The following is a 14,187-nucleotide window of genomic DNA, read 5'->3' on the forward strand; positions in this document are numbered from 1 at the left end:
AGCAGACACATTTATTTGTTTGGAACTCAATCTTGGGAACAGGCTTCACTTCTAAAAAGTAATTGAGAGGCAGATGCATTGCAGAAAATGTCACACAAAAAAGGCATGTCTCATCCTACATCTCTTTTCCCCATTTTTCTCTTGTTTTTGTTTTTCTCCTGTCAATCTTTCTATCTGAAATCAGGCAGTTCAACACTTTCTATTCCACTCACTGCCATTTTCTGGCACTTGACCGAGTTCTTAAACTTTCCTGATAATTGTCTGTCAGCCTGGCACAACATTTTACAGAATTAATTGCATTCTCAACAATAACAGGCAGTTTGACTCGCTTAGCATCACGCTGTCACCACTTCACATTAATAATCTGCCAGGAATCCATGTCAATAATTCAGTTCCACGAATATGTATGCTTTTACCACTGAATATTTTTGCCTTAGACTGTTTTCAGCTCCTTTTCTTTGGTATTTTTCTCTCTGCTGTAGGGCTCTCCCCACAGTACACCAGCTCCTTTTGTTAAAAGCCAATTTCATATATACCTAAAGAATTGCAGGAATGTTGGTGGTTTGGGGAGGTTTGGATTATTGATGGTTGCTGTAGGCACCTACAGCTATTGAGCACAACCCAGCTTAATGTGCTCTACAGTATTTACTTCAGAATGGATGAATAATTTACACAACTGTGAAATAATTTTTTTTGGTTTTTTAGTGTTTTGTACCCTTAGGAGAGCAGCTGAATATTTACAGTGTTATTTTGAATGTTATGATTATTTTCTGTAGTACGTGAATGTTTTGGAGAATGTACCAAGCAAACAAAAAGAACAGCTCCAGTTTTATTATATGAAAAGTTTCATTTTTCAAAGAAAGACTTGGCTAATGGCAGTGTGGTGGGAAAATAGATGTTGCTTAATTGGAAGTGTGGTGGGTTTAGTGTTGGTTAATTATTAGTGTATTTGCTTTTTGTTGTGAGGTAGGATTAGGAGAAAGTTAAAGTAGGTTTAAAATTTTAAAAGTGTATAAAGAAAAGTTTATTAATAGTAATTAAAGAAAGAGTAAAACTTTTATTTATATAAATAAATATATTTACTTTTAGAATAAAACTTTTAGAATACTTTTCTTCTTACAATTTCTTTTTTCTTATTGACAATGTAAAGAAATAACATTTCAGCTTTTAGTTAGTTTACTATTTCTAGGATAGTCTTTTCTTAGTTTACTTAGCAGAGAAGTTCTTTTTGTTAATGTCATGGAGACTTCTTTATAAGGAAAAAAACTAGTTTTCTTGTGGTATTTTTTGCAAATAGTAATTCTTTGGGGAAATTGTGAAGTTTTTTTGTTTTTTTTTTTTACAATACTTTCTGTACAGACAGCAGACAAAGCTCTTGCTGTGCATGGGTGCTGTTGAGTGAGGAAGGAGAAGAATGGGAGAAGCAGAATGAGGTCTGTGTGCACAGGCTGATGTGTCAGTGCCTCACTAGATACTCACCCAGGCTGCAGGGGATGTGATTTTCTTGCACCAGTGCAGCAGCAGCTCTGTGGAGGCACAGGACAGAGTCCAGCAACAGGGGATCAGTCAGGTTTTGGCCATCCTGAAATGTCAGGCAGGAATCTTGGAGATTTTATGGAGCCTGAAAGGGACCACAGAGGGATGCATCCTCTTTTTGTCTTCTACAGGCTTGACTTGCACTAGGGATGAGCTGATGTGTGGTGGGCTGCAAGAACCATATCAACATATCAAACTGATTCCCAGTCCCTCTCAGCCTGTTTTGGATGGGGAAGATTGCCTCTTTTTATAAACAGAATTCCCCATCACATCACTGGAAGCTGCAAAAAGAATCCAACAAATCAGCTTGTTGCATAATTTGTCATGATGCAAAAAGCTAAATGGATCAGCCATTAATTTGCAATAAAACTCTTACTAAAAAGTGATGTTATGTACCGATTTGTGAAATATTTCAAACATTTTCCTGAAAACTCAGATCAGACAAAGTATTTTAGTGCCATGGAAACATCATAAATCAAACATAACAAATATATATATACTTAGAAAATGATACAGCACACAAGAATCACTGTGGTGTCCTGTTTGTTGGTTTTTGAATGCCAGGAACAGCAGATGCATAAGTGTGTCCAGTGATGGCTTGGAGCTAGAAATAGGTTTGAGTAGTTTTCTCTTTGTGCTTCTTTCAGTTCTTTCTCTTTTTCAGGAGACAATGTTGTATCCAAGTTGTGTGTGCTGCTTCCCTTGTAAGGCATTTTTCCTTTAGGAAGGATTTTTCCTATTAGGAAGGATTTAAAATTCATTTGACACTGTACCAGTTCAAGGAGAAATGTTCAGATTTTAGTTTTGCTGTTCATGAGAGGAAAATAAATCAGGTTTCACTTTTGCTCTTCAGCTAATGCAGAAATTTTTCCCTGCTTGGGTAGAAGGTGGGTTAAACTAATGTCTAGAGCAGCATCTGATGCAGGAAAAGGGTTGGCATTGCAGCGAAACCTGTCACTGATGCGTGCATACAGTAAGTGACAAGAAATAATATGTGGCATTTAGGGTGATCTTTAGAATCATTAAAGCGTTAAGCCTCTAACCCATCTGCAAGAGTTTGTTAGAGCTCAAGAAGGTAGTGTGTTGTAGTTGAGACAGAATAGAAAGCAACACTCCATTTCCAGAAGGCTTCACACTGTTTTTATTACAGCATGCATGTTTTTCATAAGTTCTTACAAAACTCATAAGTTGCACTTTGCTCATTGGTAATGAGAGACAAAGTGTTCATTGGAATAGGCACTTGCAGGTTTCTCTTATTTAACAATTTCTTTCTTGGTTTCTATGTCAATGACCTTGGTAGGAAATTCTTTCAGGGGTAAACATGGATCCTCTTATTGTGGCGGTGTTCACAGGGGTTCTTGGATGAGGGAAGAGATGAGGATCTGACTCCATGTTTCAGAAGATTTGGTAAATGTAATATATATCATATTATTTTATGATATGTATTACATTAAAACTGTACTAAAAGACTAGAAGGAAAGGTTTCATCAGAAGGCTTAGCTAAGAATAGAAAAGAATGATAACAAAAGTTTGTGGCTAGGACTCTGTGTCCAAGCTAGCTGGGCTGTGATTGGCCATTAATTACAAACAACTACATGAGACCAATCACAGATCCACTTGTTGCATTCCACAGCAGCAGATAATCATTGTTTACATTTTGTTCCTGAGGCCTCTCAGCTTCTCAGGAGGAAAAATCCTAAGGAAAAGATTTTTCATGAAAAGATGTCTGTGACATCTTATCAATCTTCTCTCTGGCTCACAGAAGTCTCTGTAAAACCTCTTCCACAGCAGTGAAGCTTCACAGGACCACCACAGAAATATAATGGATTAACTTACCTGTATTGATACCAATATCCTACTCAACATAAAATCTGAGCAGTTCAAGTGAAGCAGAAGAGCCTCCTCCTGTGAGATTACCTTTCAGAGCATCCTACACCAACTGCAGGCACTGCTCAGAGGATCTGTTGCTATCCAACACACCTCTGTGCACACCTACAGTGCCTTGTGATGACAATGAAAGGAGAATGTGTAATTGTACTTGTGCAGATCAGGATTTTTTGGGTTTTTTTTTTTTTGAGCAGATAATGACACATACTCCTACTGTTTCAAATTATGAGGAGGAGTCAACACGGAGAGGTATGTGAAAGTAAACCTTATGTTTGCTCCCATCGCAGAGTGAGCCTACAGAAAACCCTCTGCTACAAAAAGGATTTGCAAGTACTGGCATTCATCAGCAGCAACTTTTATAGATTTTATATTAGTATCAAAATGCAGCAGCAGCTTCTTGTATGCTTTTGTGTGCACCTCAGAGCACCAATGAATGCCTCAAAGTGGTTTAGCCCAGGATGTTTTGCACTTCTTCCACTTCTGTCCTTCTGCTGTGATAGCTAAGACAGTGTTACAGATTTTGTGGTAGAAAATTGAGGAGGAAGACTCTTCTGATATATTTGGTTCTCCATTTACTTCAACAGAAAGCAGAGTTGTAGAAGACACAGTTGATGCAACACTAGTGCCATTATACATTATTGGTTTTTTTCAAGTTTATATGCAATCATGAACATTTTTTCAAGGACATTTTACAGATTGTGCATAACACCATCTGCCTGTCATGAGAAATGTCTGTGTTATGTGATATTAAATGTCTTCCTTAGCTTAGGAGACACTGCATAAAGGTTCTCTCAAAATGAGATAATACCCATAATGTGACCGTGTTCACAGGGATCTTAGGATGAGGGGAGAGATGAGGATCTGACTCCATGTTTCAGAGGGCTTGATTTATTATTTTATTATATATATTATATTAAAACTATGCTAAAAGAATAGAAGAAAGGATTTCATCAGAAGGCTAGCTAAGAATAGATAAAGAAAGAATGATAACAAAGGCTTCTGTCTTGGACAAAGAGTCTGAGCCAGCTGACTGTGATTGGCCATTAATTAAAAACAACCACATGAGACCAATCACAGATCCACCTGTTGCATTCCACAGCAGCAGATAATCATTGTTTACAATTTGTTTCTGAGGCCTCTCAGCTTCTCAGGGGGAAAAAATCCTAAGGAAAGGGTTTTTCATAAAAGATGTCTGTGACACCCATAGTATTGATTACAGGAAAACCATGTGCAGTAAAAGTGCAGTGCAGAGCGGTGGTTTGGATTCATTATGAGAATAACTGATACCACACTGATTCCACACTGATGTTTGGTTGTTGCTCTGCAGGACTCACCCTAAATCCAGCCCTTTTCAGTGTCCCAAGCCCTGCCAGGGGCAGGTGCACAAGGGGCTGGGAGGGACCAGGGCTGGGACAGGTGACCCAAGGTGGCCAAAGGGATTTCCATCCATGGAAGGTCACATCCAGTAGGGAAAGTGGGGGCCAGGAGGGGCTGATCACAGCTCAGGGACTGCCTGGGCCTTGGCCAGCTGGTGATGAACAGTGAAATTGTGCATAATTTTTTTGTTTCCTATCCCCCTTTGGCTTTGTCGTTACCTCTCTTTTTGTAACCTCCCTTTTCTTTACAATTATTCTTCTGTTTTTCAGTATTTCATTGATGAAGCTGTTCTCATCTCAGCTGATTGATGAAAATATCTCAGCTGCTCAGAGCATGATGCAAATACCACCAGCATGGTGGGGTTCAGTCCCTGCACAGGCCATTCACATGAGGGTTGAACTTGGTGATCCTTATGGGTCCCTGCCAGCTCAGAATATTCTGGGACCTGGAAATGAGGCTTCTCCCCATCCCACCTGAGGGACACTCAGCTGCTCTGTGGTATTTTGTGGCAATGTCCCTCACTTGGGATCACCAAATGTTGAATTTGCAGGCAATCCCAGCAAGGAAAGAGATGAGAATCTTGAATCCATGTTTCAGAAGGCTGATTTATTGTTTTATGATATATATTATATTAAAGGAAAATGATATATTAAAACCATAGTAAAAGAATAGAAGAAAGGATTTCGTCAGAAGGCTTGAAAGGAATGGAATGATGATAATAAAATCTTGTGACTGACCAGAGAGTCTGAGCTGGACTGTGATTGGCCATTAATTAGAAACAACCACATGACACCAATCAAAGATGCACCTGTTGCATTCCACAGCAGCAGATAATCATTGTTTTTCTTTTCCTCTGAGGCCTCTCAGCTTCTCAGAGAAAAAATCCTAGCAAAAGGATTTTTCATAAAATATGTCCATGACAGTGCTTGGTTGCTGGCTGGGTTTTAAACCACAAGACTTGCATTTCAGCTGGAACCTTATTATATTAAAGGAAAACCCTGTGTAAGTTTATCCACTGCAAAGACTGAGAATCTGCCAGAGCTCTTGACAAACTGCAGTGGATAGTTACATTTTCTCTTACAAATGGACACCTTCCTGAATTTTCTGGTTTGATATGACCTTTTCCACTTGGCTGGAAATGTATTATATCCCCAGATGATCCCAATGATAACATCACTGCTGTGAGGCTCACAGTGCAGTGCTTTGTAGGTGTGTTTTAAGCTCTATCTTATTGACATCATTTTTAAAGCAAACCTCTATATTAAGCTTTCAGTCCTAGAAAATTTTCTTTGAATTATTCAAAAGTCGTTGAGCTAATATATGCCATCTATATATGTCTATATATGCTTTCCTCTGCCTCTTTGGCTGCTTCAGAGTATTTTTTACCACTTTTTTACCACTGTGAAACTGCTCACAATTATGATATATCTCATATTATTGTAGAAATTAAAATACTTGAAGTGTATTACTACATGGAATATTATGCATGTAAAATCCAAGTTTTTACTGTTCCTTACTTAATCATGCTTTTCTGTGCTGTAATAAGTTTTAATTTTTTTCTCATTTTTGCAATAACATCTATTAAAAATTTACATCAGTCTCAAAGCATGCATGAAATGGTAATAAGCATATAGCTTCATAGCTGTACTGATGCAAATGAATAATAGTTTTTTATGTTACTTTTTACTGAAATTAAGGATCAAAACTGAAGTTGTTGGTGCCAGTGAGACTGGTGACTTTACTTTTGTAAGGCTTGGCTCAAGACCCGTATTTCTTGATTTTACTTGCTCTTTATTTTTCTTTGGAAGACAGTAGATTTTTAGTGATGGTGTTTGGCAGAGGTAATAAAAATAACTGTGCTTGTTGAAACACTTTCTCAGTGTAGTCTCCTGTGTTTCAGTGTAGTCTGCTGTCCTGTTTTGGGAGGAATAAATGCAAACTGGCTTAAGGCTCTGTACTTGGAACATGTTCCAGTTGTGTTTCCAGGTGATTTGTTGAGCTCATGCTTAAATACAAGACATTTCTGGCAAGATCCCTAGCTCATAGTTTGCTTAATTCTTCATCTCTGTGTTTACTGAATGTTTTATTTTAAAGTTTCCCCAACTCTAAACAAGTTACAATACAGCCTTGTTGACTCTGATCATCTTTGTCAACTTAAAATACTTGACAAAGTATTTACTTATCATCCAACATCTTAAGCTTTATTTATTTTTCTTTTATTCTAGGTTTTCCTTGTATTTTTATCATCATCATTATCTTCTCCTAAATTGTTAATATACAATTTCAGACTCTGTTAATTCAAGCATCCTTCTGCAGATTGTAATTGCAGTTCTTGAATGACTGAAATTCACTTGATCCTGCATGAAAAAGCTTTGGTGATAGTGAATAATATTGAAGGGTTTTGACAGGGGCTCTGTGTGTGTGTAGTACTTATGAGGAAGAAACATTTGACAGCCAAAATATTGATTTACAGAGGATTTTCCTGGTTGCCAAGTGAGGGTGTAGGGGTGGGTGGGTGCACACATGGAATGCATGGGTTCCTCCTCTGGATTGAGTTATTGTACTTGTGCCATGAATATACAATTAAATCACTACAAATTTGGGGGTGTTGCTGGAAGGTTGGATTCCTGTAGAAATCCTATAAGCAGAATGAAAATATTTATGGCAAGAGTATACCCACCAGAATTTACAGAAAAAGGGTCTTAGAATGGATGGAAAAAGATTTCTTTGCATTGGGGGCTGCAGAAGTTGTGAGGCATGTAGAAGAAAATGGCGTTGAAAAGATGTCTGTTTTGATCTTGCAAAAATACTGGAGGACTTGCAAGAACATAATATGCTGAAAAAGGGACAGGATTTTATGGAACAGGTTCTAGTGTGATTGGGGTTTTTTTTGGTTTGTGCAGGAAGTTGATCACAAGGTTTGTATGAAGAGCAGGGCAGACATAAATAGTGCTCTTAAGATAGTTTTGTCATGGCTGGTACATCAGGGATTGCAAAACCTGAGTGTCTGAAGGATAAAGTGCTTGGAACCAAGGACTGCAGCAGCTGCTTGGCACAGAAGAATTACAGCAGTAAACTTCCATATTTTCTGTTTTTATTATCAAATCTTTGCACTTATGTCCAGTGAGAGGAAAATCATGAAAGTAAACAGAATGATAAAAAATTTGAAACGTGACCAGGAGGAAATATGTGTTCTACATGAACTGTAGCTGCAATAACACATTAGGATATAAATTGTATAAATTATACATTTACGGAGGACTTCGGCCTGCACTGAAAGCTATACTTTCTCTGATATTAAAGATCTTAAAAATCTAAGTAAAACCAGATAAAGAATGTCAATCTGTAAAAGGTGATGTTTGTAAGGTAGAGAGAATAGAAGCAGGTCATTTCAAGTCGAAGAAAAGTTTATAAAGGAAGGAGGAAGCTTTTGTGATAGAGAAAGATGAAGGCAGGAGATGGGAAGAAGGGTTCAGAGATGAGATGTGAATCTGGAGCAGATAGGCTGGACTTGCTCTGCTGTGGGCACAAAGGTACAAAAATGTGCAAATTGACCTAATTGGTGCAGAAATGACATTCAAATGTGGACAAATGCAGATATTACAGCACTGTAGCTAATTGAGTTTCTTTCAAATGCTTGAATCCTGTTTTATCTGCCTCTTAGAGGGAAAGAGAGTGTTCTACCCTGCATTCACACTCTAAACACCCCATGGTAGTTAATAAAACTGTTCCTTTAATTTCATTTTAGCACAGCACATTCTTCAACTGGGAACTAAATAAAAATGCTGTACTCTGAGCATATGAAATGGGGGTTTAGTTTCTCTTTGGAGAAATGAAATTTAACAGATCTGAAGCTTTTGTGTGTGGGCAGAGGGTAGATTTCACTTTAGGTCAGAATTATGAATGTCTTTTTTATGTACTTGTATTTTGTACACTTATAATTCATTCATTTGTGTTTCAGTACAGTAAAGGCTTAGGTCTTCTGGGTTTTATGTGGAGTTGATACAAACTGAAAAAAATCCTGAATATTGGCAGTTATGTCCCAAAAGTAACATACTTTTTCCATCCAACCTCCCCTTTCTGGTTTCATATTACAATGGAGCTAGTTAATTTTGGCCTGTCTATCCTCAAATGGCATTAAAAGTTCTCATTCTTGTTCTTGTTCTTCTGTTTGTTTTGTTTTCTGTGAATTATTTTCAGTTCTAGGTTTACTTGCAGACTTATCATTTTAATAGAGAAGTTTTAATTTTTTCAAAAAAAATTTTCCTGTTGGTTTTTAACTTCTTTTTATGGAAATGAGGTAGCTAGTGTCTATCAGAAGAGGCAAAATTGTAATAAGAGCATTTTCCATGGTCATCCTTAACAGTTCCACAACAATCAGCTCTTCTGTTGGAAATGGAGGGGTTCAGAAAATGAAGGTACAGGTCAGTGAATGTGATAAAGACAACGACAAAATGAGGATGATTAACAACATGATAATGAGTGACTCCAAAGCCTTTCTCTTGAGCTGTGATGTGGGTACGACAGCAGGCAATATTGGTGGACAGTAGTGGTGCTGGTAAGACTCACCTTCCTCACTCTGCAGTGTACAGACACATTTTATGAAAAATCCTTTCGTTAGGGCTTTTTTCTCCCGAGAAGCCTCAGAGGAAAAGAAAAACAATAATCTGCTGCTGTGGAATGCAACAGGTGCATCTTTGATTGGTGCCATGTGGTTGTTTCTAATTAATGGCCAATCACAGTCCAGCTGACTCCAACTCTCTGAGAGTCACGAGCTTTTGTTAACATTCCTTCTTTTTCTTTGCAAGCCTTCTGATGAAATCCTTTCTTATATTCTTTTAGTATAGTTTTATTATAGCATTTACTTTTAATATAATATATACTATAAAATAATAAATCAGCCTTCTGAAATATGGAGTCAAGATTCTCATCTCTTCCCTGGTCCTGGGATCCCTGCAAACCACCACCCTGCAGGAATTCAGTTTTGGCAAACTGTCTAACGTCTGGAAGATAGATCCCTAAAAATAAAAACATTTTAAAAACCCCCCACCTGTGGGGCTCTAGGATTAGTCTGCTTTGTCTAAATGCTGCCCTACGTGACTTGGTGCAATCCTGTACCATGGCTCAGTCAATCCTTACCACAGTACTTTCAGTTCCTGTCTAGAGATGTCATCTTTTCTACCACTGATTTTCTTTCTTGGTTTAGGAGATTTTAAAGGTCTGGATTTTTCTTTTGCAGCAGCATTTTAAAAAGCTTTGCCTTAATCCTTAAGCTTTCCCTTGCACAAGAACATATAAATCATGGTTTAGATATATTGTAGCTTCTGGAGAAGAAAGAGAACATGAGTTAACATAATGTAAGTAACATTTAAGTGAATGAAATTCTGTACAGAAATAAAATTGCACGGTTAACTGCACATTTAATTTTAATTCTGAGATATATAACTACAATATATGTAGGAAGCAAGCATATTGGCATCATCTGTCCTTTATGTAATTGCATCACCTACAGAATTGCATTAGAATGAGTTGGGGTCTTCTTTGTGAAGGGCAGCTGTCAAAAGGTAGTGGGGGAGATGTTCTTGCTCCACAGGATTTCATTATCATGGTTTAAAGCTGAGATAGAAAACATGATAGAAAGATTTTTTTCTTTTTTTACTTCTTCCTGTACATGATGACTTGTACATTTTTTTCCCCATTACTAGGCTACCCATTTTCTGAGTGGGCTTTCACACCTGTACAGAGGTCCTTCCTTTCCCTTCCTTTCCCTTCCTTTCCCTTCCTTTCCCTTCCTTTCCCTTCCTTTCCCTTCCTTTCCCCAGTATCTTTACAGCAACTCAAGTGTCAGTCGCTGGCTGATGGTCCCTAAATTTGTTCCTCACCCACAGCCTCCTCTTAATTTGAAAATTAGAATATATTTGGGTTTTTTCCAGATTTGTTTACCACAAAGTTCTGATGTTTTCAGGCAATCTACCAAAACAATTCAATAGCCACAATTTGAATCTGTAGAATCCTTTGACAATAAGACCACATCTCTTTATTTTCTCTTGAACAGACTGCTGACTTTTAATGCTGGTGTTGGTGGAATGTGCGGCAGGGCCTTTCTTCATCAAAGTAATAATTCTTTTAACACTGGAAGCAAAGTGTTCAGTGAGGAAAAGAGACTTGGAAAAAAACTCTTTCTGCTGGCAGGCCTGGCTAACCACAAATCTCACTGTGCACAGATGATGGCTTTGGCAGGTGGAGGTTTTTTAATGGTCTCATTAGGATTTTATATGGCAATCCTATCCACACAAAGAGCTGCTGCTTCTCTTTGCTGGAGACTGGCCAGCTTTGAAGCTGTGCTTCAGGTCTTTGGGAACCTTCTTTCTCGAGGCTCTTTTTACAAAAGGATGGCTCTAAATGAGAGTTCTCAGTGTGTCCCTTAAGAATGGAGGTGCCTGTCTTGGAACAGGCATTTTCTTCTTCCTGTCTGCTCCTCCAGACAGGACCTCACTGAATTTATTCAGACCATTCATCTTCCCTCTAGCAGGTGGACATGAAGCATTAATAGATTATTTCAAGGCAGCTGCAAATCCATCACAACAAGAGAGAGAATGTGGGAAGAGGGGAATGGAAAAATTGGGTGATGTCCTCAAGGTCACAAGCAGAGCATGAGGTAGAAACTGGGTGCTCAGGGTTGCAGGTGGTTTGATCTGGTCATGTTTCTCATCACTTGCAGCAAATGAAACAATTAAACCCAAGCTAATAAAAACTCCTCAAAATTTTATTTGATTAACACTTCTTTTTAAGTCTTCCATTGCAGCTGACTTTCAATACATTAAATAACTGGATTTGTAGCTTCTGCTTTCCTTGAGAATCTTTCAGCTTTAAGAATATATTTAATGAGGTATTAAGGCTTATTTTTCTCTTATGGGGTTCTCAATTAAATTTCAGCAATCCTGTTTTAAGTGATACTGAAGAGGTAGGAAAAAAAGTTAAACTGAAGAAAGAGTTTAAAAAATAAGATAGCACAATAATAAAATTAGAGTGTTAAAATGCCAGGCAGAAGATGGAAGCAAAACTTACAGTAAATGCATGTTATATATGTTCAGTTATCCTTCAGTGATGAAATGAGAACTTTGAGCATGAAAACACTGAATATAATGGTGAGACCAAATCTTCAGGAGGGAATAATGAGATTCCATCATTGTTTACAGAGTGTAAATCCTTCAGGGCAACTGACACATGGCTTCTGACTCCATTAGGAAAAGGTGCCATTTTTATTTAGTGAATTTAAGAACATCTTGGCCTGAAAGTGCAAATAAACTCTTTGAAACATCCTGAACTGGAATGTGTCCAGTCATGTCTCAGGTGGCATTGGGGACCATCCCTGTTCTCAGCTCTGTAGGTAATTTTGCTTCTACTCTCCCAGTATAACATTTTTCACAAGTGTAAACCCTCTGGTGTTACTATCTATACCCCTCATTTTCTCCACTATATATATATTAAAAGAAGGGAGAGGAAAGACAGCTTAATTACATCTTTTTGATCCAAGGAATCTAAATGACAATTAAATTTGCTTAGGTAAAAAGAAGCAGTATAATCATGCCTTTATTCTCATATTTCTGTTCCAGTTGAAATTATTCGTGTACCATCTTATTTTATGGTATCCACCAGCAGAGTTCTTCAAAAATCACTCTTTTTGGAGGATGCAGTGCACAACATTTTCCCATTATAGTTTTCCCTTCCTGGAGCTGTTCCCTATCATTCTAAAAAGAGCATCATTCTTAAACTCAGAAAGATGGTACAAAGAGTCTTCAGTAAAGGCTTCTATTTTCTTCTGCAAGCCAAAGAAATAAAATGCAGAACAGTGGTTTGAACTGAAATGCAGGGTGCTATCATTATAATTTTCTTGCAGAACACTGAAAAGCTTGATTTTCTTCATTGCACATAGCTAGAGTGAAGTGACAAGAAAATCTCCTGTACTACAGATAGCCTAGATTTGTCATAATTCCCAGTGTGTCTCCCTGGCACAGTAGCATGTACTTTATTCACTTCTTTTTCTGCAAAGGTAAAGTAAAAAGAATGACTATAAGTAGGTAGAAGAAATAAAAAAGAAAAAGTACCGACCTCAGACTTTTTTTTTAAATTGTAATTTTAGAGCTGTACATGAATAGGTGGAAGAAAAACAGTGAAATCATTTACATGAAAATTATATTCATGAAGTTATTCAGTGATCAAGTTAGAGGAACAGATTGCTGTGAGTCTTCAGGTGAGCAGAGAGGAGATGGAGAATCTTTTAGAGCTTGAACAGCAGCCTCATTTGGGAGAACACAGGACATGTAAGAAAGGCACAGTGGAACCTGAAATAGGGATCATGAAGTACACAGAGCTGGAACCATGTCCCCTCACCCTCTGCACTATATTTAATCATTTCTATGTCTGTTTTGTATTTGCACTCCCATCAGGCTGCCACAAGAGGACTTGGTAGGGAAGAATCAAAAAATAAGCTCCTTTTTCCAAAGCACAGCACCATTCTCTCCTCCATACAGATGTCCCAAATTATTCACCCATTTTAAGCTTTATAAACACTTTGCCCCTTCTTAGTTTTTTCTTCTAGAAAATTCTGTCTGTGCTGCACTGTTGAGATTGTTTCTTCACAGCATTCCCTATTGCATTTCCACTGCCCTCAAGTCTGATTTTCCCTGAAGTGTGACTGAAATCTGAATAATCCTGTTTCTTTCTCCTGAGTGATGCACACTTGGGAATGGTAAATCCAGGCACCACTGAGATGTTTGCAGGAGAAATGTAAGCCATGTAAGTGATGCCATGTAAGAGAAAACCTGCAAGCAGTGCAAGCAGTTTGTCAGCAAACTTCTGTTGCTTTCTGGACTCTACAAATATCCTGGTAAATCTGGCCCCAGATCAGCCCAGGGTTTCATGTCCATGTTTTCACAACCATAATGCCTAAGAGGTGACTGAGATGCTGCTTTCAGAGGTGCACAGAACAGAGACAAATGAGGAGAGGTGTTTCTGTAGGCAAGTCCTCCATTTCAAGTGAAAAAAATCTAATGGTGTCTTTTGTTAACACATCTCCAAGTGCATTAGCACAGTCAGTTCTATATTCTCGTCACCAGTTGGTGGAATGGAAAAGTGAATGTTAAATGTATTTACCCTATCTGTAAATGTTGCTATTTAAAAAAATCTTTCCCTAAATATCTATTCTGTTTTTATGAGATCCTTGCTTCTAAGCATTTTAACCACTAAAATGCAGATTTATGGGACTGCAAAGATGATTACTTTTAATCCATAAATTAAGTAAATTCTTGTCAAACACAAGTACCTTTGAGAATCTTTATTGTATGGTGATGGTCAGCATTTGGATGCATTGATATCCCACCCATG

The sequence above is a fragment of the Melozone crissalis genome, unplaced genomic scaffold (genome assembly GCF_028551555.1).
Source record: "Melozone crissalis strain CALT ecotype California unplaced genomic scaffold, PUWL_Pcris_2 ptg000038l_1, whole genome shotgun sequence".
In the NCBI taxonomy this organism is placed as follows: domain Eukaryota; kingdom Metazoa; phylum Chordata; class Aves; order Passeriformes; family Passerellidae; genus Melozone; species Melozone crissalis.